We start from the raw sequence: 25,448 nt of genomic DNA on the forward strand, positions 1-25,448 counted from the left end.
TGTGCTCCTTGGGTTTTGTTCACTAAAGAAGAGTGCATTGTACACTCTTGACCAATGTAATCTCATTATGCAAGAGTACCCAAAAATCAGTTTATGAACTTGACCATATATGCGAAGAGAATTAGCGATGATGCTAAATTGCATAAGTATATCTATAGGTTGGAACTGAGCCTTTCGAAAAATGTCATGGCTCAAAAGCCTACCACACTATTTGATGCAATTGAATGGGTTGAAAGGTATGCAGTGAAGTATCGTAAGAATGAAAATTTTCAGCAAGATTATGGATAGCCCCGTACCCCTTCAAGATCAACCCCATATGGAGGTAGTTTTAGAGGCAATTCCATGCCAAATAACAACCCCAAAATAGTGGTTCAAGGAGAATGGGAAACCAGCTCAACCTCTCTATCATAAGGCATAGTCCCATTCCGTTCCCCTAAAATAGCGTAAATCGGGATCATTTATAACTTAGACTCTAGGTCAACGCTCTTGCTGTTCGTGTCCTTTGAACGATCTTCCTGCTGTCCATCGTGATTTGAGAAAAGTTCCCGGCCAACCGGGACCACCCATCCATAGGATGGACCTATGGCCACATCCACCGCACTTTCCTCAGGTTTTTTTAGTTATTTAATTACCTAACACATTTAGTTGGACATGTAACAATTAGCTTCATTAATTAGCCAGTTCCTTCACGTAATCATAGCACTTGAGATAGAAAAGCAATGTCAAACAAGTTCCCTTTTAACATGTTATCATATTTATCTTTGAAATACATAAATTCCATCCCGTAGGCTTATCCGTAATCCACCCGAAGGCTATCGAGCAATCCACAGGGATTACTAATCCAAGATTTTGCCCATAAACTAGTATGCTGGCCTCGAGATCCAATCCCGAGTCATTTTAGCCTCTTGTGCAGGGATTGGAAGGCGAGGGATTTATGGCCAGAGCCCCCTCTGGCACCCAAGCGTCCTCCCTGCTCCAAGTAGCGCTCAACAGAGAGACCTCTCACGGCGGGTTCGGTCCACCTTCCCGACGTGGTTAACAACCCCCTTGGTTAGGGTCACATAGGTAGTCGGGGGTAACTCAAGCTGCCTCTCCCTTCAGGCCTTCAACCTGAAGCATTAGATATCCATTTATCCTTTAGCGTTGAGCAAACAAAGTAAAACAGTGCTCTTAAAATTTTTACAAGCCCAAACAATTCCATTGGTCGTTATTTTTGGCCAACTACTAAGGAGTGAATCCTTCTTTCCGAATGCATCCAGCACTCAATCCGGGATCAATTGCGACTTGGCAAGATCCCCAAGGGTTTATTTGTTAACCCTATATCCTAGGTTAGGGTCGTACCCTATTAACCCGACTTAATCAATACCTTAAGTTCATATGTTATTCCAATTTATTGATTGGTCTTTTGCTTCATGCAAATATCTAATCCCCGTATCTTGGTTGCTTTACCCAAGAAAGGTACTATATCAGGGTGATTATTCATCCTCTTGCAAGATAACTTGCGTAAGAATCTGCCAACCTCATTCCGAGGAATTGGCCATTCCCTTGTGATCCAATCACAAGATCATGCGACTCTGCAACTTGTTGCCAAATGTCGCACCCAATCCATGGGACTATTCTACCCATCAACAGCGTCTTCTAATCATGGTATCCCACTTAGATATGACAATCCCTTCCTGATTGTAATAGGCCGACATTGTCGGTCCTAGGGTTTCGAGTTTTATTTTTTTAGCGAGAGATCCTTAGAAAAAACCCTAGATCACTTCTCACAGGTATGTTCCAATGTCCCTATATTCCGTGAATGTGGGCAAGTCTTTGGGGTATAGAAGTTTTAGCTTAGGTAATACGAGCAACTAGGTAATGTCCTCAACGTACTAACCCTAGTTAGCTCTTTGGGATATGTTGCATTGAATTAACCCATCCTAAACGAGTACCTCCTGGTTTTAGGTGTTTAGGTTTAAACCAATTTAACTTGTCTATTCTTGAAGATAATTATGCTACCATTTCCGTAACCACATTATTCATTGTCTATGTGTAAGTTGATTTACAACCCTAACTTTTCGGTTTAAGGTCAAGCATAGTTTAAGTTATAGCCTAATTCCAATTGATCATCCTATAACATGCAAACAAGATTCATGCTAAAACATGCAGCCTTTTTCTACTTTCATTTCCGAATGAATTTGTTGTATGCAGAACTTACACACTCTTTTGTGGATTTGAGTTTTTAGGCCACTTGCCTAGAGTTAAATCTTCTTCATGCAACCCTAGCAATTTCCTACGGTTGCTAGCAACTTTCTTTAGGAATCATTTCAAAAAATATGTTCAATAATGCAATATGCGATTTATTTCTTCTATGCTTAATCGACATGTACTATCATAATTCCATTTTGTAAAAATGGACATTAATCTAATTTCAATTCATCGCAATGCATAAAAACTACTTGCTAGAAATGCATAGTAATCTTCTGCTCACTTTATTTTGTTCCTTTTATTGAAAATACTACTGACCGAATTCTTTCATCGTGAGCTATTGCTTTTAAATTAGTCAAAGTATTTAAAATGAAAGATGCATCCTATCTCCAAAAATGATCCATGCACGATTGGATTATAACGATGTAAATCAAAAATTAGGAAAAAACCTCGACTTGTGGTGAAATGTCCACATGGATCTTAGGAGACGATCCTCCTGCGGTTGCGCCTTGTGCTTTCTTAGGAGCCAATCGCAAATGCAGCCTTTCCGTTTGGATGCGGCTTTATGATGTTGTCCATCTTCTTTGCACGCAAAACTTCCTTTGTGATTCCTCCCTCCTTCGGAAACGAACCTTAGAGATGGAACTTATAAATTTCTCCTTCCTTTCGTAGAAGCTTTGGGGTGCAAATTGTCTATACGGGAAGGGGTTTAGTACTTGGGCTAATTGGGAGATTGTAGGAAATTCAAGAGAAAAAGCTTAATGAGCCATTTTAAAGGCCTCGAATAGGACCCACGGAAAAGGGGGTACTAATTCGACTTTTAACGGATTAACAAAGGGGCCAAAGGGTATAAAAGTCCTTAAAAATGGGTATCTCCGTGGAGGGGGGAAAAGAAACCCACGGGAAAAAGGTTTAAATCCCGGGAAGGGGGTTTTTCTAAAACCTTTAGAGGGTAAAGCGTAGTAAAGCCACGGGAAGGGGGCTTTTCTTGAATTCCGAGGGGGTAGTTTTTTTGGATGCCCTAGGTGGGAAATAGGGGGAAAAAGGGTATGAAAGAGGCCTTAGGAGGGAATTTTTTGTGTGGGGGGAAAAAAAGAGGGCTTAAGGATGCCACATGAAGACCCTTCAAGGAAAATTTGGGGGGGGGAAAGGGGGCTTATAGAGCCCCCCTTAGAAGCTTCTAAAGCTTCTAGAAAGAAGCACGTGGGGTTTTGGGCTAGGAGACAGGCGCAGGCAAACTGGCAATTGATAGCATGGCTTCATGCTCTTCTTCTTCTCCACGGCAGCGACCAGCAGTCTGATGACTCCTCCCTCCACTCTCGGTGGCAATGTCAGCAGCCTCATGGCCGCCTCTGGACGGCAGCGACGATCGGAATCCCCTCAAGCTCTATAGCAGTGACTGCAGTGTCTCCACTCCTCCCTCTTGGCTAGCAGAGCAAGGTGTTGGCTCCCTTCTCCTAACCTTTCCTCCTCCTTTACACGGTAGGGACGACCACCCTCACTCTCTTGGCTATCTCCCACACCAAACTGAATTTTAAGGCCTCTCCCTCACGACAGCGATTCGGCCGTCTCCTTTCATCCTTTATTCCCCCCACAGGGGGTTTATATGGGAGAGAGAGAGGTAACCTCCTTCCCTCCATGCGCCATTATGCATGGCCTCCCCCCTTGCAAGCTCCAGCAAGGAGCTTAGTGGCTCTTGCTATTCCCTTCTCCTCCAGTACGACAGTCGGTTGGAGGAGAGAGGGATAATTTAAAAAAAAAATGCCATTATCCAATTAACTATCCTCATGACCTCCTATTAAGAGGAGGTTCATGTGTGTTTTTGGAGAATCAGAATATTACAAGGGGGGGAACCTGCAGTGTACTGGCGATCAGGGGGGTGGCTATGGACGAAAGCCAAGGGGGACAGCTGTTATTGTAGACGGAGGGGAGAACGATCTTCATTCGAAGGCCCAGGGAGGGGGTGCGATGTATGGAAGGGGGGGTACGATGTATGGAAGGGGGGGTGTAGCCTCTTAAGTCTGTCACCGAGGGAGGGGAGAAGCCTCCCCTTATATAGGGGAGGGGAGGAGGTAGGTGGCATGGCCACCCCTCCCACCTGGAGGTTGCATGCCACCCCCCATCACCAGAATTCCCACTCTCTCTCCCCCCCGACGTGCTATCGATGGGGAAAGAGGGGGAGTAAAAAAATTTATACTGATGCTAATAAACTTTTTTTTTTGAAATTACAAAGGGGGGTTCCTATGGCATGTTACATCCGCTCCCCCTTAGAGGAATCGAGATGTCCTCATCTCGAGAGGACCTGGGGGTATTGTTGGTTGAGAGTATCTTCGTCCATCCAGGTGGCATCCTCTTCGGGACAATCTTTCCACTAGACGAGATATTCTCTCAAGGTCCTTGATCTCAAATGCCTCTCCCTGACATCTAGGACTCTACCAAGCCGTAGCTCAAGGACTCCTTGGCTAGGCATTACAATTTGCTGGTCATCAAGTACATGATTCGGATTAGGTAGATACTTTTTCAATAGGCTAACGTGGAATACATTATGAACCTTTAGGGTTATGGGCAGCTGTAGTTTGTAAGCATTAGGCCCTAGGCACTTAATGATCTTATAAGGTCCACAATACCTTGGACTTAGCTTCTTGTACTCTCCCTGGTCATTGAACTCTTTTTAGGGCGTACGCGGATGAAGACCATATCACCTTCAACGAAGGATCTGTCTTGCAGTTTCAAGTCCGCGTAAGCCTTCTGTCTATCCTTGGCAGCTTGGATGTCCTGTCTTATTGACTTGATTTGATCCTCCATGTCTTCCAGCATCTGCCTTGAAGCTTCTACCCTCAAGGTTGGATCCAAGAAGCTCAAAGGGGTATGACAATCATGCCCATACAATGCTTGAAAAGGGGACATCTGAATACTCTATTGGTAGGAAGCATTGTAAGCTAACTCAACCAACGGCAAGTATTGAATCCACTTTTTGGGTTCGCGACAGCAGTATGCCCTAAGCATATCTTCAATGACTTGGTTGACTCATTCTGTTTGACCATCAGTTTGGGGATGGTAGGCTGTAATGAAATAGAGTTGAGTCCCAATAGCCTCAAAGATAGCCCTCCAGAAGTGTGATGTGAAGAGAGAGTCAGGATCACTAATGATTCTTTTGGGTAACCCATGCAGTTTGAATATTTCCTTTGAATAATCTTGCAATGTCTGAGGCTTTATAATTTGTCTTGACAGGGATGAGATATGCAACCTTGGTGAGCATATCTACTACAACTATAATAGAGTTGTATCCTCCCTGAACTTGGGGTAGGCCAACAATGAAGTCCATACTAATGAACTCCCATTTCATTTGGGGTATGTCAAGTGGTTGCAATTTCCCCGACATTTTGACATATTCTGCCTTAATGAGTTGGCAAGACAAACATTCCGTGACATATTTGAGGATGTCACCCTTGAGCCTATCCCAATAATAGCTCTTCTTGACCGCATTAAGGGTCTTGGCATAGCCAGGATGTCCTGAGAAAGGGGAGCCATGGGCTTCCCAGAGAATCTTCTGCTTGAGAGTATGGCTTGCAGGGATACATAATCTTGTCCTAAAGTAGACAAGTCCACTACTGATAGAGAATTCTTGATACTTCATCTTTAGCTTCGGGTCTTGATCCTTGATGGGGATCTCCCTTAGCAATTTCTGATAGACTGGGTTATGACACGCCTCTTCTTTAGCTAGCTCAAGAATTGGGTTGTTTGGCATTGATACCTTTGTGGCTAGTGACCTTGCTATTGATGGATCTTGCAAAATAAGAGAGTTTAGAAATGCCTTGCGACTGAGTGCATCGGCAACTACATTCTCTTTTCTAGGCCTGTATTTAATTTCAAAATCATATTCTTCTAGCACTTTGATCCAACGACATTGCCTCATATTAAGCTCATTCTGGGTGAAGATCCATTTAAGACTCTTGTGGTCCATCACTAAGAAAAATTTGTTACCTAGCAGGTAATGTCTCCAAAGTTTGAGAGCATAGATTGAAAGTAGATGAGAGATTAGATGGGGATGCACAACATAACTTCTGCACTCCTTTGTGCATTTCTCAATCTACCACTCCATGGACTGTAGCTACCACTACTTTCCACATTCTCTTAAGGTCCTGAAGCATCTTCCACATGCTGATTTTCAGCCTTGCTGTTTGCTGAAATTTTCCTTCCATAGCCATTATCATCATTGCTTTCATAGGAATCAACATCCACTGCAATTTTGGGCTTGTACCATGATTCATATTCACTGAATTTGACATCCCTGCTTATGTATACTTCCTTACTCACTGGATCATAGCATTTGTATCCCTTCTTCTTATTAGGATATCCAAGGAAAATGCATTTTACAGCCTTAGGTTCCATCTTCTTCCTCAAATCATCCGGAACATGAACATAACAGACACATCCGAAGACTCTAAAGTATGCAACAATGGGTTTCATGCCATACACTCTCATATGGTGACATATTATGAATCAAGGCTGTAGGTGTTCTATTCATAATGTGAACTGCAGTATGCACTGTTTCTGCCCAAAATGACAATGGCATGTTCATTTGGTTCATCATTGCCCTTGCAACCTCTGCAATAATCCGATTCTTCCTTTCAGCCACACCATTTTGCTGAGGTGTATACCTGCATGTCAATTGCCTTTTGATACCATGATCTCTCAAGAAGTCACAAAACTCATATGACATGTACTCTCCACCATTATTTGACCTCAAACATTTTATGTAGCATCCAAACTGATTTTCAGCCATAGATTTAAATTCCAAGAACTTTTCAAATGCTTCACTTTTATGCTGCATAAAGTACACCCAAGACATCTTGCTGAAATCATCAATGAAAGTGATATAGAATCTACATTTTCCACTCATGGAAACATTCTGACATGGGCCCCAAATATCTGAGCGTATTATTTCCAAAGGATAGCTGCTTATTCTCCCCCTCTTTGGAAATGACAATCTGGACTGCTTGCCAAATTGACAAGCCTCACATACATGATCAAAATTTACATATCCTAAATGAGGTAGACCACGGACTATCTGTTTTGATTGCATTTGCTTCAATCTTTGCAAGTTAATATGGCCAATCCGTCTATGCCATAATTCCACATCCTTATCTTGCCCATGTCCTCTCTCAACATACATAGAGTTTTGAATCACTGGAGTACCTGCATCCAAAGCAAACAATCTCCCTTTCTTTCTACCATGAGCAATCACCTTGCCAATTCTCCCATTATGGAACTCTTCAATGAAACGTCCAAACTTATTGAATCTCACCTGCAATCCTTGATCTGTCATTTGACCAACCGAAGCTAGGTTCTTAGTTATTGTGGGCACATAAAGTACATCACCAAGCTTGTTCTCAATCCCATCTTTAGTAACAAGTGGCACACTACAATATGAGTAATTTTGTGTAAAATATCATCACCAGTGGCAACATATTCATCATTCTGCACTTGCTCCTTGCTATCAACAAACTCAGCATGATGAGTCATGTGGTTTGTAGCTCCTGAATCCAAAAACCAGTCATTCTCACGAGGAGGATGAGTCACACTCCCAAGCACATGCTCCATAGCAAATAAATGACCTCTAGGTGATCCACCTCTAGGTCCATAACCTGTACCACCATAAGTTCCTACATAGTGGCCATATTGGTTCCTTCCACGACCCCTGGACATAGCATTTTGTTTTTGATAACAATCCCTCTCAAAGTGACCAAAATGCCCACAATAATGATAAGTGCCATCTCTTTGTGGAGAAGGACTAGACCGTCCTCTACCTCTAGGGAAAGATCTCCCCCTGCCTCTATGCATGAAGTCACCACAACCAAAGTTGCCTCTTCCACGAGCAAAACCATAATTACTACGACTAGGTGAAGAGCCTTTAGCTCTAGATGAGCTGCCACGACCTCTCTGGTGATAGAAAACACTATCTCCACCTGCATTTTTGCCACTGCTAGATGCATTCAATCCCAACTTGATTTCTTCTGTAAGTAGCAATCCAATAAGCTCTTCAAAGTCAGGCATAGAGCCTCCCCTAATGGAAATAGAGGTATCCAAAGATTTAAAAGCTAGTCCAAGCCCATTTACTATCATTGACACTAAATCATCATCATCATCAACAGGTGCATTAATGGATGCAAGGTCTTTTGCAATTTGCTTGATTTCTGCCACATAGTCACTGATATTGTGATTGCCTCTCCATGCACCATGTAATCTTTGCTTAACTTGTATCTTACGAGCCTCTGTACATGTTCCATACATTTTTTCTATGATTTCCCATGCCTCCTTACAAGTACTTGCCTTTTTGATATGAGGAATCAATGTTTCTAAAATACATATAGAGATCCAATGCAAAACCTTCCTGTTCTTTCCAGTCCAATCCTTGTACTCTTTCTTTTGCTCTTCAGTTGAATGTTCGGGAACTTCTGGACATTCATCATCACCTGTTATGAGATCCCATAGACCTCTACCCATAAAAAAATTCTCCATCCTGTAGGACCAAACACTATAGTTGTCTTTGGTCAATTTGTCCCCCACGATCTAAGTGATCTGTGCCGTGTCAGACATTATGACTGCTGCAAATTCAGAAGAAAACAACAATACAATCTATCCAGAAATGGTATTCAGCAATATGACTGTCATACATGTGTCCAAAAACTGTCATATACATCCATCTGCTATAAGATCAAGTAAGAGCCTCAAAAGTTAAAGAGTGAGAGTAGGCCAGCCAATGCTTTGGCTATGTGACTGTTCACAACATGAAAATTATGTCACTACGTCTTTCTCTTGCATTTCCTCTAATTCTGCCCACCACATAAATCTTCTCAAATTCTGCAACCAACTCAGCTGCAACATTCTCAAACGGCTCCCATGTAGGTTTTTTTGTATCAGCCCATCTCACCAAATACTCCACTTTACCATTCTCTTCTCTCATCTCCAAAATTTTTCCTACAATACCATACTCCAATCCTGAAAACGCTATGCCCAGACCACTGCTATAAAGGCCTCTGAAGATAACTCAACACTAGTAGTTGCAACCTTGCATGAAGTAGTTCCCTCAGCTATAAACCCTTCTTTGACATCTGCACATTCCTTTAGAAGTATAGCAACCTGCATTTGGAAATCAGAAGACTCTTTATTTGTAATTGCCAGATCACGCTTTCTTTTCCTCAACGTTTGAATCGGTTGTATCCATCATAACCATCACCACAAAGCCCGAATGAATCAATTATGATGGCAACAAGGTCATGTAGGCCCGTCTGAATGGGCTTTTCTTCCTGAAAGGCTATTTCGTTAAAAGCTGCTTATGCCAATCGTCAAAGCACGGACGGATTAGACATTAGGAAGCTAAATGATCTCCAGCTATCGCGTTGTGAATTAGTAATCAGAATCTGTTTTCTATAGGTGCATTCATCTAATTTAGAACCGTTTTATGAACATCACAAGTGGAAATCTCACAGCTAGGCTCCCGATTTGATGCTCTGCAAAAGTGGAACCGGAAAGAAACTTCCTGACTTCGAATATGAACTACTGTCACTGTACTACACACTGTCGTTCCGTTCACCCGTAGGTTTTCACCGTGGAGCAAAAGCATGTGCACCACCAGTGCCAGTGTCAGCCCGGACAGCAAACCTGACAACGGTCCTAGACTGTTTGTGTCCCATACCATCTGCAAACTGGTCTAAAGCAGTATGATTGGAACCGAAATAGATAATCGCTCTTTCAGTCTTTGAATTGGGAACACTTATGGGGCTTCTGTCAACTGAGAGTTGTGAATTCTTTTACGATCCTTATGTAAATACCAGGAATGCTGGAAAAATCAGGAAAGCCTTTCTCTTATTAGAAGTACTACTAGCACTTGCAGACAAGCCCCCTTCTGGCAGTGGCGCAGACCCTTTCAGCCAAAATGAAGGAAAGCCCATGCCTCCTCCATTGATCTGCGTTGCGATTGGGAATTATACTAGACAGGCCCCTCCTTTGGCTTCTAGAAAACCCTCAATTCGAGCTCAATAGCCCACAAATTCGAGCCCCAATAGCTCTTCCAATTGAATACAATTTTGTACCTCATTTAATGACAGACATCAAGCTTTCAATCTGATGTAGACCTCGATTCGACGCGCTCCTCGCGTCAATACTTCACTCCCGCTCTGATACCAAATGAAAGTAGATGAGAGATTAGATAGGGATGCACAACATAAGGTGGTTGAGACAAGGAGAGGCTCAAGCTTTCTTCATTCTCTTCTTCTTCAATATTCTCCCACCATATCTCAAAAACAGTCCACACACTAAAATGGTATCCTCAAAAGATAGATACCCCAAACTTAAGGACACTTTACATACAACAATATGATAAGGCTTAGACTATGCCTTAGACTTTGGCTTATTTCTCAACATGGATGATAGCCAATAGCTCCAGATCGTGGGTAGCATAATTCCTTTCATGGCTCTTCAATTTCCTTGAAGATGACCTTCTTGCATAAGCACACATCCTAAAGCAAGTGTGCTAGCATCAGTTACCACTTCAAACTCCTTATTAAGATCGGGAAGTTTCAGGATAGGTGCTGATACTAAGCTTTGCTTTAGCTTGTCAAAGCTGGTCTGTTCGGCAAGTGACCATACAATTGCTACTTGCTTCTTTAGTAGATCAGTCAAGGGTGCTGCAATCAAAGCATAATCTTTGATGAAAATCCTGTACCATCTTGTCAATCCAAGAAAACTACATATTTCTTTGACAAACGTTGGTGTTGGCCATTCCAGAACGTCTCTAACCTTAGCTGGATCTACTGAAATCCCTTTTGCTGATACAATGAATCCCAAATATTCAATCTCACTTGAAAAAGGCACACTTCTTCTTCTTGGCATAAAGCTTGTGTGCTCTCATTGTTTTAAGAACAATGCGAAGCTGGGGTTCATGATCTTCTTCCTGTTTAGAGTAGACTAGGGTATCATCAAAGAAGACAAGTATGAAGTCATCAAGATAGGGCCTAAAGATATCCTGCATTAACCTATTGAAGGTAGCAGGAGCATTTGTCAGCCCGAATGACATCACTAGGAATTCAAAGTGTCCATACCTTGTGCTAAATGCAGTCTTTAGGATATCTTCTTCCTTGATCCTTATCTGATAATATCTAGATCTGAGATCTATCTTAGAGAAGATCTTCACACCTTGAAGATGGTCAAGTAATTCATCTATTCTTGGAATGGGGTATTTATTTTTTATGGTTGATTGATTCAAACCTCTATAGTCAATACATAGTCGAAGCATTCCATCTTTCTTCTTTTGGAACAACACTGGAGCTCCCCAAGGCAAACTGCCAGGATGGATGTAGCCTTGGTCTAACAATTGCTTGAGTTGCTCTTTCAGTTCAATAGCTTCCAGAATGGACATCCTATACGGCCTCTTTGCGATTGGTGCAGCTCCTGGCACCAGCTTGATTTCGTGGTTGACTTCTCTTTGAGGAGGAAGTTCTGTCAACTCTTCAGAAAATACGTCTGCGTATTCCTTTAACCACGAAGGTTCTTCCCCAGATTCGTGATTCTGATCTAGCTTATTCAATTTAATCAGATAGACAGGTAGGCCCTTTCTAACTCCTTTTATTATCTGCGTTGCTTTTGCCAGCTGTATTTTTGGCTTACCAGCCTCTCCTTGAGTTGTAACTAGTTCCCCTTTAGAATTTCGAAAGGAGACTTGGCCCTTTCCACAGTGGATGTGGGCATCATTGGGTATTAGCCAATCCATTCCGAGCAGACATTTGTGGACACCTAGGTTCATTACCCTGAATCTCACCGAATTCGACTTCCCACCCAGTAGGAATTTCACCTTAGCAATTTGCCTAGCACAAGAGACCTCACGACCATTTTCCAATTCCACAAGTAAAGTAGGTACGTCTATTATGGCTATCCCTAGCCTTTTTGCACAGATCTGTGAAATGAAGGAATGTGTACTTCCATAATCAATTAGGATTTTGAAGCTTTTATAATTTGATGGAGTTTGGATCACCGAGAATTGGCAATTCGGACCCTTCTTGTGAAGAGCGGCGTAAACCGTTGCCCTCTCAATGTTAGCATCCATGGATGAATCTTCTTCATCGCCGAGCTCCTTGTTGGAAACACTAGAGGTTCTCCCTCTTGCCATGACGGTGGTTCCCTGGCCATGGGCAGCTCCATAGAATTGCTCTTGGTGATGTCCTCTGCTAAGCTTGGGATACTACCTCTTGAAGTGTCCGGGCTCGTTGCAATGGTAGTAACGTAGATTGTGGTCATTACCTTATGTAGGAACAAAGTTGTTGACAGCATTGGTCCTAGCTTTCTTCCTTTGCCCTTGATTCTGACCCTGTGCTCTCTTAGTCTGAGCCCTAAACATTCCCTTGTTTTGATCCTTGTGTGTAAGGCCATGTCCTATTGTTCCTTGGTTTGGCCTGCATCTCCTGTATTATTGGTGCAGCTCGAATGAGGGCCTCTTGTAGGTCCATCGGGTGCATTGATTCCAAGCGGGTGTTTATGGGTGGATTTAACCCAGCACAAAACTTTGATACCTATTGTGTCATATCCATTGGAGGCGCGTACTTTAAGAGAGAAACAAACTTTAAATAATATGAATCAAGGGATAGTCTAAGCTACTTCGTTCATCTTCTGCTTGCGGTAGGCAGGTGGCAGATACCTCCCTCGCATAGCTTCCTTAAGCTTCTCCCAAGTGACTGTCCCTTCCGAGATTGCTTGGTCTCTGCACCACTGTTTCCACCAAAGTCTTGGTTTTCTTGTAAGCTTAAGTTTCACGAGCATGGCTTGGTTAGCAAGTGCAGTTCCTTTGCTGCCTCAAAATAGTCCTCCATGAACTCAATCCAGATCTCGGCATCAGCTTGAATAGTCCTTCCCTTGCCATCAAACTCAGGTGGCTTAATTTGTTTGAGAAGGAACTTCTTCTCTTGAATCACAGCTGAACTTAGTGCCGGAGTCGGGGACTTGGAACCTGCACTTTGGGTTTGCATCTGGACAATAAGATTCTTTATGTTAAAAACTTATCACTCGTTTCCCATATCACATTATTATGACTTTCACAGCTTTTAGCCAAGTGACTTAATCACCTAACACCTTTGCCAACATTTACAATCAGGATAGACAATAGTAAAAAGTCTTATTTATTCATGAAGGCATAACCCTTTGTGTACATTTTCTTTTGGAAACGTAGGACAAGTTGATTGATACATCAGTTTGGGAAAAATAGGATTGTGTTACAATTGGCTACAGGGACTGAGTAATAATATGGAGTGGGGTAATGGATTTTCAAGAAATGATAAGTCATAGGAAGCTTGGGGTATCCCTTCCTTTGATACCCGTTCTTCTCATAGCGCCCTAGCACTTTGATTTTGTCAGCAGGGATCACCCGGGCCACTTCTTCATAGACATAGTTGTTCTGCTTGACTTGCCGACCGCCAACATGCAAGGTCGCGTTTGCGTGAGCTTCGACAAATATGAACAACTTCACGATCTTTAAATCCTCCATCCACTTGATTCTCTTCAAGTTGGTCTGAAGATACGCGAGTCGGTGGGCTGCTATGTAGTATATTCCTGATTCTCCTGTCCATCTCCATTTCGCATACAGGGGTGAAGGATTGTACTAGAATATTCGTCATGCCTAGCCTCTGTCGATAATTGGAAGCACACATTGCAGTCATGAACATGACCTGGAACACCAAAAACTTGCTCCATGCTTCGTGACTCTGTAACCTAGTATCCATAAGTGAGTAAGGAAATGTTTTCAATAGAAAACACTGCTCTATTCCACTCACCTTCCCCTGGCTATCCCCTTATTCCCTTTATTTTCCTCCATTAAGTTTCCTTGTAAATCTTAGATCCGGTTGGTTCGCTCTGATACCAACTGTAACATGTTCGCTTGTCCACTTGTGGAACATGTCTTAGCAGCCCATCAGGAGGAGGGTCTAGAAGGCTCCGCTTGGCACTCGCAAGGAATGACACAGGGTTTGCGATCTAGGTCTTCTCGAGTCTTCCCCGAGTGGAAGTGTCCGATCGTTTCCACTTGGGATCGACCTGAGGTTAGGGTTCCTTTCCTATCAGCAAGGTCTCTAGGAAGAAGCTAGCATCGAGCTCTAGTTGTACCTCCTTTTGTAGGAATAACAGAGACGAAGTGGTTCATACTGCACTTGGTTCAGGGAGAATGGGAAATGAGAGGGATGTGAAGCTCAATCTCTTTGCCATATGGCATAGTCCCATTCCTTTCCCCTAAAACAGAATAAACCAGAAATTCTAAATCTACTAACACTAGGTCTTCATTGTCTTATTATATCACCATTTGAGAAAAGTTCCCAGCTAACGGGGACCACCCTTCCGTAGGATGGACCTAAGTCACGTCCACCACACTTTCCTCAATTTGCTTTAGTTATCTAATTAACTACCACATTATGTTTTGACATGCAAAATTAGCTTCCTTAATTAATCAAATTAATCATGGGTTCCTTCACGTAACTTAGGCACTGACACAAAAACAATGTCAAGCAAATTCCTTTTTCTCCAATATCTGCTCTTTATTTATCAAAATCCTGGGGTACATCCAATATCACACCCAAAGGCTATCCCAGCAATCTACATGATGTTGACAAGATCTTGCACAAGAGGCCGACGTGACTCAAGATGTTGACTAGTACACGGGCCTCAAGATCCCATCTTGAGTCACGTCGGCCTCTTGTGCAGGATCTGGAGGCAAGGGATCTACAGCCAAAGTCTCCCCTGGCACCCAAGCGTCCTCCCGCTCCAAGCAGCACCCATGGAGAGGGAGTAAAAAAATTTATACTGATGCTAATAAACTTTTATTCTTTTTTTTGTTGAAATTACAAATGGGGGTTCCTATGGCATGGTACATGTTACTATGTGTCATTCATAGATGACTATAGTAGGTACACATGGTTGTATGTGCTGAAGCACAAGAGTGATGTCATGTATACTTTTTAGGATTTTAAGAAACATGTGGAGAAAGAATTGGCTTGCTACATCTCATGCTTGAGATCTGATAGTGGTGGAGAATATGTCTCTAAAGACTTTGATCACTTCTTGGCAGCCCATGTGATTAAAAGGCAATTGATATGCAGGTTCACACCACAACAAAATGGTGTGGCTGTTAAAGGAATGATTAAGGCATAATCTAGGAGTTTCTTATTTAGTTTTGTAAGGGTATTTTAAACCTTTGTCTTAATCATATGTGAAAAGTCATGAGTAGACTATAAGTCTTTTTGGAAAGTTAGAAGGAGGAGTCATGAGATCTGTCCGTGTCTATTCACGTCAGAAAAACAGATGAGCCTGTAAATGATGTTGTGATTATGAAAAGAACAGAACAGATTACTATTCCAGTGTTCCTATCAGTATTCAAAACTGTAATCTGTTTTATAGAAATGATTATCTAAATTTCATAATGGAGTTTGTGTGGTCGGAAATGAGCCTCTTGATGGAAGGAATGATTCAAAATTAATGTTCAGAACAAATAGATTAGTCAAGATTGAAAACAGATTGAATTTGTTTGTTATGGTGAAGCTGCTTGTTTTAAGTTAAATCAGGGGAAGCTTTTGACCCCTAACATTTGGCAATCCTACAAATACATCTTTGGGTGTCAGGAGGAATGTTTCAGAATGGCACAGGTATAGAATATTCCTAAGTCACAGAACACAGTGAGAAATGGATTCCTGGCTTAACACAATATTAGTGAGTTTGGGAATCTCCTAATTCCCATTTTTTGCATACTAAAAAGGTGGCACCCGAATAACATGCCCATAAGTTTCTCAAAACCATATGGTGTGACCTATCATTGGAAAGCGCTTGAAAAATGGAATATATTGAGCTATAGAGCGTTCGATTTGGAGTCATAGTGTTCAAGTTATGAAAGATCCAAAGATTTGACCATGTGTCCCAAACTTATGGGAAATTCCCATATTCCCCAACATGGTGTTGCTTGAGGAATTTCAGTATTGGACTACTAAAGAGGAGGAACGGGAATCCTTTGCACAGGCTCTGTTACAGGAATTTCAAAATTGGACAACAGAAGAGGAGGAGTTTGAGGCATATAGTCAGGTATTTCTAAACACACAATTTCTTGATTTACCTTTGGACATTATTGAAAAGGTCAGGGAGGTAGTGTGGAAAGAGCTGTATTTGGCAATTTCGTCAACCATATGGGCTAAGTTATACACCTAAATTGGTCAGGGGAAGACAGAGAAATCAGTGTGGTTGTGCAGGTCATCACTATGAACATTGTGCACGTGGGTCTCAGCAGTAGAATAATCTGATGACAAAATAGTTGTATGGTGTATGTCTACTGAAAAATACAAGGGTGAAGGTTTTGGAACCTATTATACCAGGCTACACGCAAAATTAGAACAGGAAGAGAAACATAAGAAGAAAAAACAACAGAGGTCCAGCAGTGGCAATTAGGTGGATATCTTGGATTTAGGGTATTTGAGTGATCAGGAAGTACAGACTGAAGAAGTAGGCCCTAGTCATGTAGCAGAAGATATTGTTACTGATCAGCAATTACAAGTTACACCAGGTGAGGAGGAGAGAAACAAAAACCAATTTGCGGGATTGCTAGCATGGTCTCAAATTCAGAGACAGGCAAGGAGAAAACTAAGGTATCAACCATTGCCTAAAAAACCAATAAGAAGAAAGGTTGCAACAACACAACAACATGATTAATTGCACAACCCCCTAGTCCATCAAATCTCAAAGTCAAATTTGCAAACTTCAAGGGCGAGTCCAAAAAGGAAGACCTTGATGTCCTTGTAGCTCAATTCAACACAAAATGGAAAGCAAGTGGACTAGGAGTATTGTATGGAGATGATGTGAAAAAGCAACAATTTGCTGCCACATTGGAGGGTAAGGCTATGAATTGGTTTATACAGTATGGTGTAGCCCATTTTACTGATACACAAGCATTACAAATAACATTTCTGGCAAGATTCAGAAGATGGAAAACACCCACTGATATTCTAAAGAAGCTCAAAACAATGAAACAGAAGAGGCTCCTTGTGGAGCATTATGCACAACAGTTTTTAGATTTGAATGGAAGACTTGCACCCAATGAAAGGCCAACCAATAAGATGCTGGGGGAATATTTCTGTAATGGGTTGCGGGAATCCTTGAGAATTCCAGTAGCCAGTATAGATATTCTTGGAGGTGCAGGAGGATTTAATCATGATGCCATGAGGCATATTTCACGGTGGATTTCGTGCCACGGTGAATTTCGTGAGGTTTTACGGTGGATTCCGTAAACTTTGATGACCGGGGCTCATACACAAAGTGGATTCTTTGTGCGAGAAGTTGATGGGGACGCCTGTCCTTTTCAGGCGTTTCATTAATTTAGTATGTACATGGGTGATTCCATAGCGGGTGATTCCGCAAAATGCATATTAAATTAATAAACGTTTATGAGTTTAGAGTGCGCACTCGTAATAAATTAAGGTTAGGATTTATTTCTAACCAGTTGATTTATTTATGTAGCTGAAGACTGCTAGGTATTCACTTTTGTCGGTTTAATTGTATTATTTTACTAACAATTGTGAATGCTTCAGTTGATGTGTAGAGATAGCAGCAGTGGCGGAGGAAAGCATTGGAGGATAGCGAGTATTCGATTTATCATTTATATGGGCGCCATGCCTATATTTTGTCGTGCCTATTTATTGAGGCGTTGGATATTTATTATTATTTTGTATGTGCGTGGGCGCACGATTATGTTATTTATACTTGGACATTGTATTGGGCATGCTAGACTCTTTGGGCACCGCCCATTAGCTTTATTCCTATTTAGTGTTAAAGCAAACTCAAAAGCTAAAAGCTTGCTATTTTGTAATTTGGGCTATTATTTGAGCTTGAAGATGAATAATACATAAAATTCATGCTTTGTGGAGCGCTCACACAAGGCATGGGGGGAGATTGCACCCAATTGGTCTCTTGCTCTTGTCGTTCATGCTTTTTACCTTGTAATTTGTGCAAAAAGTAGAGTTCTATTGTTCTTGGGGACCTTCCGGCAATCACTACGCGAGTGTACAGCATCCGATCTGCGCACCAAATCAGTGGTAGCAGCTGCTAGAAGAGGAGAGAAAAGGTTAGGAACCATCAAACAGAAGAAGAAGAAGTATAGCAGTGATTTAGATTTAGGGAGTGATTCAGACTCAGACTCAGATTCAAAGTCTGACTCAGGTCCAGATTCAAAAGATGACAATTTAGATTCAGATTCTGATGATTCAGAAGATGAGGAAAGGAAATCCAGAAGCAATAAGAAGAAAAGCAAAGAGAAGCAGAGAAGTAAAGCTAGGGGAAAGAAGGACAAAAATGTGTAACATTTCCACGTAAAAAAATATTACTAGACCGACTTCCCGCACACCGCGTGAAACCTGTGCAAAGGTGCCGACAGTTAATCTATAACCGCACGCGAGATATGGAGAACTCCGCATTGGCAAACCGGGACCGAGGTTCAAAACCCGCATAGCCGCGGGGAAACATCCTCTTGGGAGGAGGTTAAGAGGATAATGATGAGATTAATTTCAATTTTTTTTTACTATTCCTTCTCCCCCAGCCGATGCACGGTTGGAGGAGAGGGAGTGTGGGGGATGGGCTAGTAGGGCTGCATGAGGAAGGTGGGGAAGAGAGCCATGCAAGGGGGCCACATGGGGGGGGGTCCCCTCTACCCCCTGGACTATAAAAACCCCCCCATAGTGGAGGGGGGTTGGTAGAAAAAAGGAGGAGAGAGGCTGCGTAAGCCTGCATGAGACATCGTAGAGGAGGAGAAGCTAAGTTGCCGCACTCTAGAAGATAGCCGCCGCCACCATCCCCAGTCGCTGCCAGCTAAGTCGCCGCACTGTAGAAGATAGCCGCCGCCAGCTCCGCCATACACTACCACGCCGTCACCATCCCCAGTCAAACCCACCCTTCTTTTGTCCGCCGATCAACGCCATCTTATACCACGTGGTATCGTGGTTGCTGTCTGTGATTAGAAGCTCCTAGAAGCTTCTTATTAGGAAGCTTCTAAGGGGCTTCTCTAAGCCCCCCTTCCCATTGAATTCTCCAAAAGCCCAAATCCCCCCCCCCCCTCCCCCCGGGCTTCGAAGAAGAAGCCTATAAGGCCTTCCTACCAAATCTCCCAAAAGCCCTCTAGGCCCCGGGTCTTGTAGAGAAGAAGAGGGTTTCCTTTTACCCCCTTTCCACAAGATCTTTACCCCCGGGATTTTTGTGAGAGGAAGGAGAAGTTCATAGGCCTCCCATTCCCGCAAGGCCCCCATAAAACCATTCCTAGCCCAGAATTTCAAGGAGAAGAATCTATCAAGCCTCCGTTTTCACAAGGCCTTCACAAGAACCCTTTCACGAATCCCCTCTTTTCCCGAAAGAAAGAAGGCCCAAGCTCCGAACCCTAAGGCCTTCCATAAGCCAAATTTCGCAAGTCGGTACTTCTGTCAAGGAGCCATACTTCAAAAGGGAATTTCCGCTTACGAGGGAGATGGCCAAAGATCATAAGGCTACGAACCAAGGCAACTAATTCAAATCTGCGAAGGCAAACTAGAAGTCATAGTCTACAATGGCCCCTAAAAAGTCACAAGGCGCACCTATAGGAGGATCATTTCCTAATACTCATGTGGATATTTCACCGAGCCCACAAGTCCAGGTTTTCTTCCTATTTTTGATTTACGTTGAAGTATTGTAGTTATGCATGGTTATTTTATGGAATTAGGATGCACTTATGCTTGTCAAATCCACCTAGCTAAATGCGATTGAAATAAATTGGCTAGTTGAAATTTACTTAAAGTAATTCACGATACGAAGTTGGTCATTTGTACTTTCAATGGAATGAATGAAAAAGAACATAAGGTGTCTATGCATTTTTATCAAGTTGCCTTTGTGCATTGTAAAGCAACGAATCTAGAACAACTAATGACTACCATTACAAAGTCAAAATTCTTGTAGTACACCTTCAATTATGCATGGAAAGATTAAATCGCATATCACATTTTTAGAAAAATCTTCTTCGTAATGATTCATTAAGAAAGCTGTTATCAACCGTAGGGAATTGCAAAGCATGAAAAGATTCTAAGGGCTGCATGAAACTCTAGCTTCAATTGGCATGAATCTCATTTAACTACGTAGTAGTTAGGAAAAGGTTGCATGTTGCACATTCGACGTACACAAGAATTTCATTCATCAAGGGTACACTTAGGGAAAGGCTGCATGGTTCATTTAAGCATAAAATCTTAAAAGCTTAGTGGCATGAATTGTGAATGCATGTCCTAGTAGGATCAATGGAAGTTATGCCGAAATTTAACATGCGCTTTGGTCTAAAAAAGAAAAGTTAGGGTTTGTGAGTCTAATCATACGTAGAGGCAATGAATTGTGTGCTTACGAGAATTGTATCGTAATGCAACTAGTGTTTTCCCTTTTTGATCAAGACAACATCTTTAGGAATGGGACTATGCCTTATGGCAGAGAGGTTGAGCCTTGCATCCCTCTCATTTCCCATTCTCCTTGAACCAAGTGCGGTGTGAATCCGCTTTGTCCCTAGTGTTTCTACATAAAGTAGTTCGCTTGGGGTTCAATGCTAGTTGCCGTTTAGGAAATGACCATTAGGGAAAACCCTGATTCAGGTCGGTCCTAAAAGTGGGAATGGCCAGAATACTTCCGCTACGTGGCAGACGTGGAAAGTCCTAGATTGCAAACCCCATAGCATTCCATGGGAGTGCCGGGTGGGGCTTCGTAGACCTCCTTTCCGATGGACTGCTAAGACGTGTCCTGACAGGAACAGGTGGACACGTTACAGTTGGTATCAGAGCGAACCAAGGAAGGATTTGTTTTTTATAAGAAATCTTAATAAGAAGAAGTAAAGCAAATGTTGCTGTTAAGAACATTTCCTTACTTTCGATGCTGTCTTGTAGAATTATGAAGCATGGAATAGGTTCTTAGTATTCTGAGTCATGTTTTTGACCGCGATGCACTCCTCAGATTATCGACAAAGGATTGATATGATGAACATCCTAGACCATATTTATAATCCATCGCCTTTATACGTGGAACAGAGGTGGACGGGTGACTCAGGAATCTACTATATAGCTACCCACCGGTTTGCATACCTTCGAATCAACCTAAAGAGGATCAAGTGGTTGGAGGACCTGAAGATCGTGAGGCTATTCATTTTTGTTGAAGCTCACGTAAACACAATTTTACATGTCAAAGGTCGGAGGGTCGAGCTGAACTCATACGTATATAAGGAAGTGACCCACATAATCCCCACCGACAGGATCAAGGTGTTGGGACACTACGAGAAGAATGGGTTCCAAAGGAAAGGATATCCTAATCTTCCAATGACTTATCGATTCCTGAAGATCCATGACCCAAAACTATGCTATTATCTAGTTCCCGTAGCTAAATGTACACAACATTATTCTCCCCGAACTAAATGTAACAGTTGCTCTATCATCTTAGGAAATATTGTACTCCGAAAGGGTTATGTCCATATAAATAAATCAAGACTTATTTTTATCAATGTCTGTCTTGTCTATGAGAATTGATAAAAAGTTAAGTGGCTAGGGTTCTTGGTTGATAGTAGCTGAATTGGGTATGAAATATAAATCATAAGGATTAGCGAGTAATAACATTAAAAAAATTCTCTATCCAGGCATAACCCCAGGTACAGATTCCCAGTCCACCCCCTACATCAAGTACTGCCGTGATCCAGGAGAAGAAGTTTATTCTCAAGCAGATCAAGCCACCAGAATTTGACGGGAAAGGTAGGACTGTCCAAGCGGATGCTGAGATTTGGATAGAGTCCATGGAAGATTACTTTGAAGTGGCCGATACTGCACTTGCCAACCAGGCTATGCTCGCCAAGCTAAAGCTCACCGGCGAAGCCAGGCTTTGGTGGAAGCAATGGTGCAGAGATCAAGGGATCTTAGAAGGATCCGTTACATGGGAAAAGCTAAAGAAAGCTATGCAAGGAAGATACTAACCACTTGCATATCGCACGCAGAAAATGCATGAGTTCTACGAGCTGAAACAGCTGGGTCTCACTCTTGACGCATACTACTCAAAATTTGTCTTACTTCTGAAGTATGTGCCATAGATGGACATGACACAGTAGGTGTCGAAATTTTGTGCTGGTTTAAACCCACCAGTGAATACCCACCTCAAATCTATGCTCCCAAGAGATCTACAAGACACACTCATTCAAGCTGCGCCCATAATTTAAGAGGTGCAGGTTAGGCCAAGAAGTAACAAAACTTGGACTTATAATGACCACAATAGAGAAGCATATAAGCCCCAAGTGAATAGAGTTCAAGGTCAAAACCAGGGACAAAGAAAGAAAGCAAGGACCAATAATGTCAACAACTTTGTCCCTACCCAAAGCAATGGCCGAAATCTCCGTTGTTTCCATTGCAACGAGCTCGATCATTTCAAAAGGCAATGTCCCAAGCTTGGCGGAGGACATCGTCAAGCACCTTTCCAAGGAACTGGCCGTGGCCAGGGAGCCGCTACCCGAGGCAGAGGAAGAACCGCCTATGTTGCCAACAGGAAAATGTGTGAAGAAGAAGATCCGACCATGGAAGTAGAGTTTGAAAGGGTGACAGTCCATGCTGCCCTTCACAAGAAAGACCCGAATCGCTAGTTTTTGGTGATTCAGACACTATCAGACTATCAAGGTAAAGGTTTCAAAACCTTGATTGATTGTGGCAGTACGCATTCCTTTATCTCACCAGCTTGTGCAAGAAGATTAGGAATAGCCACAGTAGAAGCACTTACCTTGCTTGTGGAATTAGCAAATGGTCGTGAGGTCATTTGTACTAGGCAAACTGCTAAGGTCGAATTCTTTTTGCGAGGAAAGACGACTTCGGTCAAATTCAGGGTCATGAACCTAGGTATCCATGAGTGTTTGCTCGGAATGGATTGGCTTAAACCTAATGACGCCCACATTCATTGTGGAAAGGGCCAAGTTTCCTTTTGAAACTCTGAAGGGGAATTGGTTACAACTCAAGGTGAGGCTGGAAAGTCGAAAATTCAATTGGGCAAAGCATCTCGGATTATAAAGGGAGTTAGAAAGGGACTACTTGTCTGCTTTATTAATCTCAATAATCTAGATCAGAAGCAGGAGTCTAGTGAAGAACCTTCATGGCTAAAGGAGTACGCTGACGTATTTCCTGAACAGCTGACAGAACTCCCGCCTCAAAGAGAAGTGGATCATGAAATCAAGCTAGTGCCAGGAGCTGCGCCAATTGCAAAGAGACCCTATAGGATGTCCATCCCGGAAGAAATTGAGGTGAAGGAGCAACTTAAGCAACTGCTAGATCAGGGCTACATCCGTCCTAGCAGTTCACCATGGGGAGCTCCAGTGCTGTTCCAGAAAAAGAAAGATGGAACGCTTCGATTGTGTATTGATTACAAAGGGTTGAATCAATCAACTGTTAAGAACAAGTACCCTATTCCTAGAATAGATGAGCTTCTTGATCGTCTTCAGGGTGCGAAGATCTTCTCCAAGATTGATCTCAGGTTTGGGTACTATAAGATAAGGATCAAGGAAGAAGATATCCCAAAGACGGCTTTCAACACAAGATATGGACACTTTGAGTTCCTAATTATGTCATTCGGGCTCTCGAATGCGCCTGCCACTGTCAATAGGTTAATGTAGGATATCTTTAGGCCATATCTTGATGACTTCATACTCGTCTTCTTCGACGATACCCTAGTCTATTCCAAATAAGAAGAAGATCATGAACCCCAGCTTCGCATTGTCCTTGAGACAATGAGGGCACACAAGCTTGACGCTAAGATGAAGAAGTGTGCATTCTTCAAACGTTAGATCGAATATCTGGGATTCATCGTATCAGCGGAAGGAATCTCAGTGGATCCAGCCAAAGTTAGAGATGTTCTAGAATGGCCAATACCAACAACTGTCAAAGAAATACACAGTTTTCTTGGATTGACAGGATGGTATAGGATCTTCATAAAAAACTATGCTTTGATTGCAGCACCTCTGACGGATCTACTGAATAAGCAAACATCCATTGCATGGTCAATTGCCGAACAATCTAGCTTTGATAGATTAAAGCAAAGTTTGGTATCAGAACCTATCCTGAAACTTTCGGACCTCAGGAGTTCAAAGTAGTAACTGATGCTAGCACGCTTGCCTTAGGATGTGTGCTCATGCAAGAAGGTCATCCTGTAGTATACTCTTCAAGGAAACTGAAGAGCCATGAGAAGAATTATACTACCCATGATCTAAAACTGTTAGCTGTCATCCATGCTCTAAAGCTTTGGAGACACTACCTGTTGGGTAACAAGTTTACTCTAGTAATGGATCATAAAAGCCTCAAGTGGATCTTTACCCAGAACGAGCTCAACATGAGGCAACATTGGTGGATTGAAGTGCTGGAGGAGTATGATTTTGAAATCAAATGCAGACGTGGAAAGGAGAATGTAGTTGCCGATGACCTCAGTCGCAATGCATTCCTTAATTCTCTAATCTTGCAAAATCCATCAACAGCTAGAACTCTAGCCACAAAGGTATCCATGCCAAACAACCCAATACTTGAGCTAGCTAGAGAAGAAGCATGCCATGATCCAGCCTATCAAAAGCATGCCATGATCCAGCCTATCAAGGACCAGGACCAAAAGCTATAGGCTAAGTATCATGAATTCTCTATCAGTAGTGGACTTGTCTACTATTGAACGAGATTATGTATACCGGCAAGCCAATCACTTAAGTAGAAGATACTGTGGGAAGCTCATGATTCCCTTTTCTCAGGACATCCTGGCTATGCCAAGACTCTCAATGCACTTAGGAAGAGCTACTATTGGGAGAGGCTTAAAGGTGACATCCTCAAATATGTCACTGAGTGTTTGTCTTGTCAACGTATCAAAGTCGAACATGTCAAAATGCCAGGGAAGTTGCAACCACTTGGCATTCCCCAAATGAAATGGAAATTCATCAGTATGGACTTTGTTGTTGGTCTACCCCAAGTTTAGGGAGGATAAAACTCCATCATGATTGTGGTTGACATGCTTACTAAGGTTGCACACCTTATTCCTGTTAAGACAAACTATAAAGCCTCAGACATTGCAAGGTTGTTTATCAAGGAGATATTCAAGCTACATGGGTTGCCCAGAAGAATCATTAGTGATCGTGATTCTCTCTTCACATCACACTTCTGGAGAGCTATCTTTGAAGCCATTGGGACTCAACTCTGTTT

The sequence above is a fragment of the Lygodium microphyllum genome, chromosome 24, assembly GCF_053477565.2.
Source record: "Lygodium microphyllum isolate KBCC chromosome 24, Lygodium_microphyllum_v1.1.10, whole genome shotgun sequence".
NCBI lineage: Eukaryota > Viridiplantae > Streptophyta > Polypodiopsida > Schizaeales > Lygodiaceae > Lygodium > Lygodium microphyllum.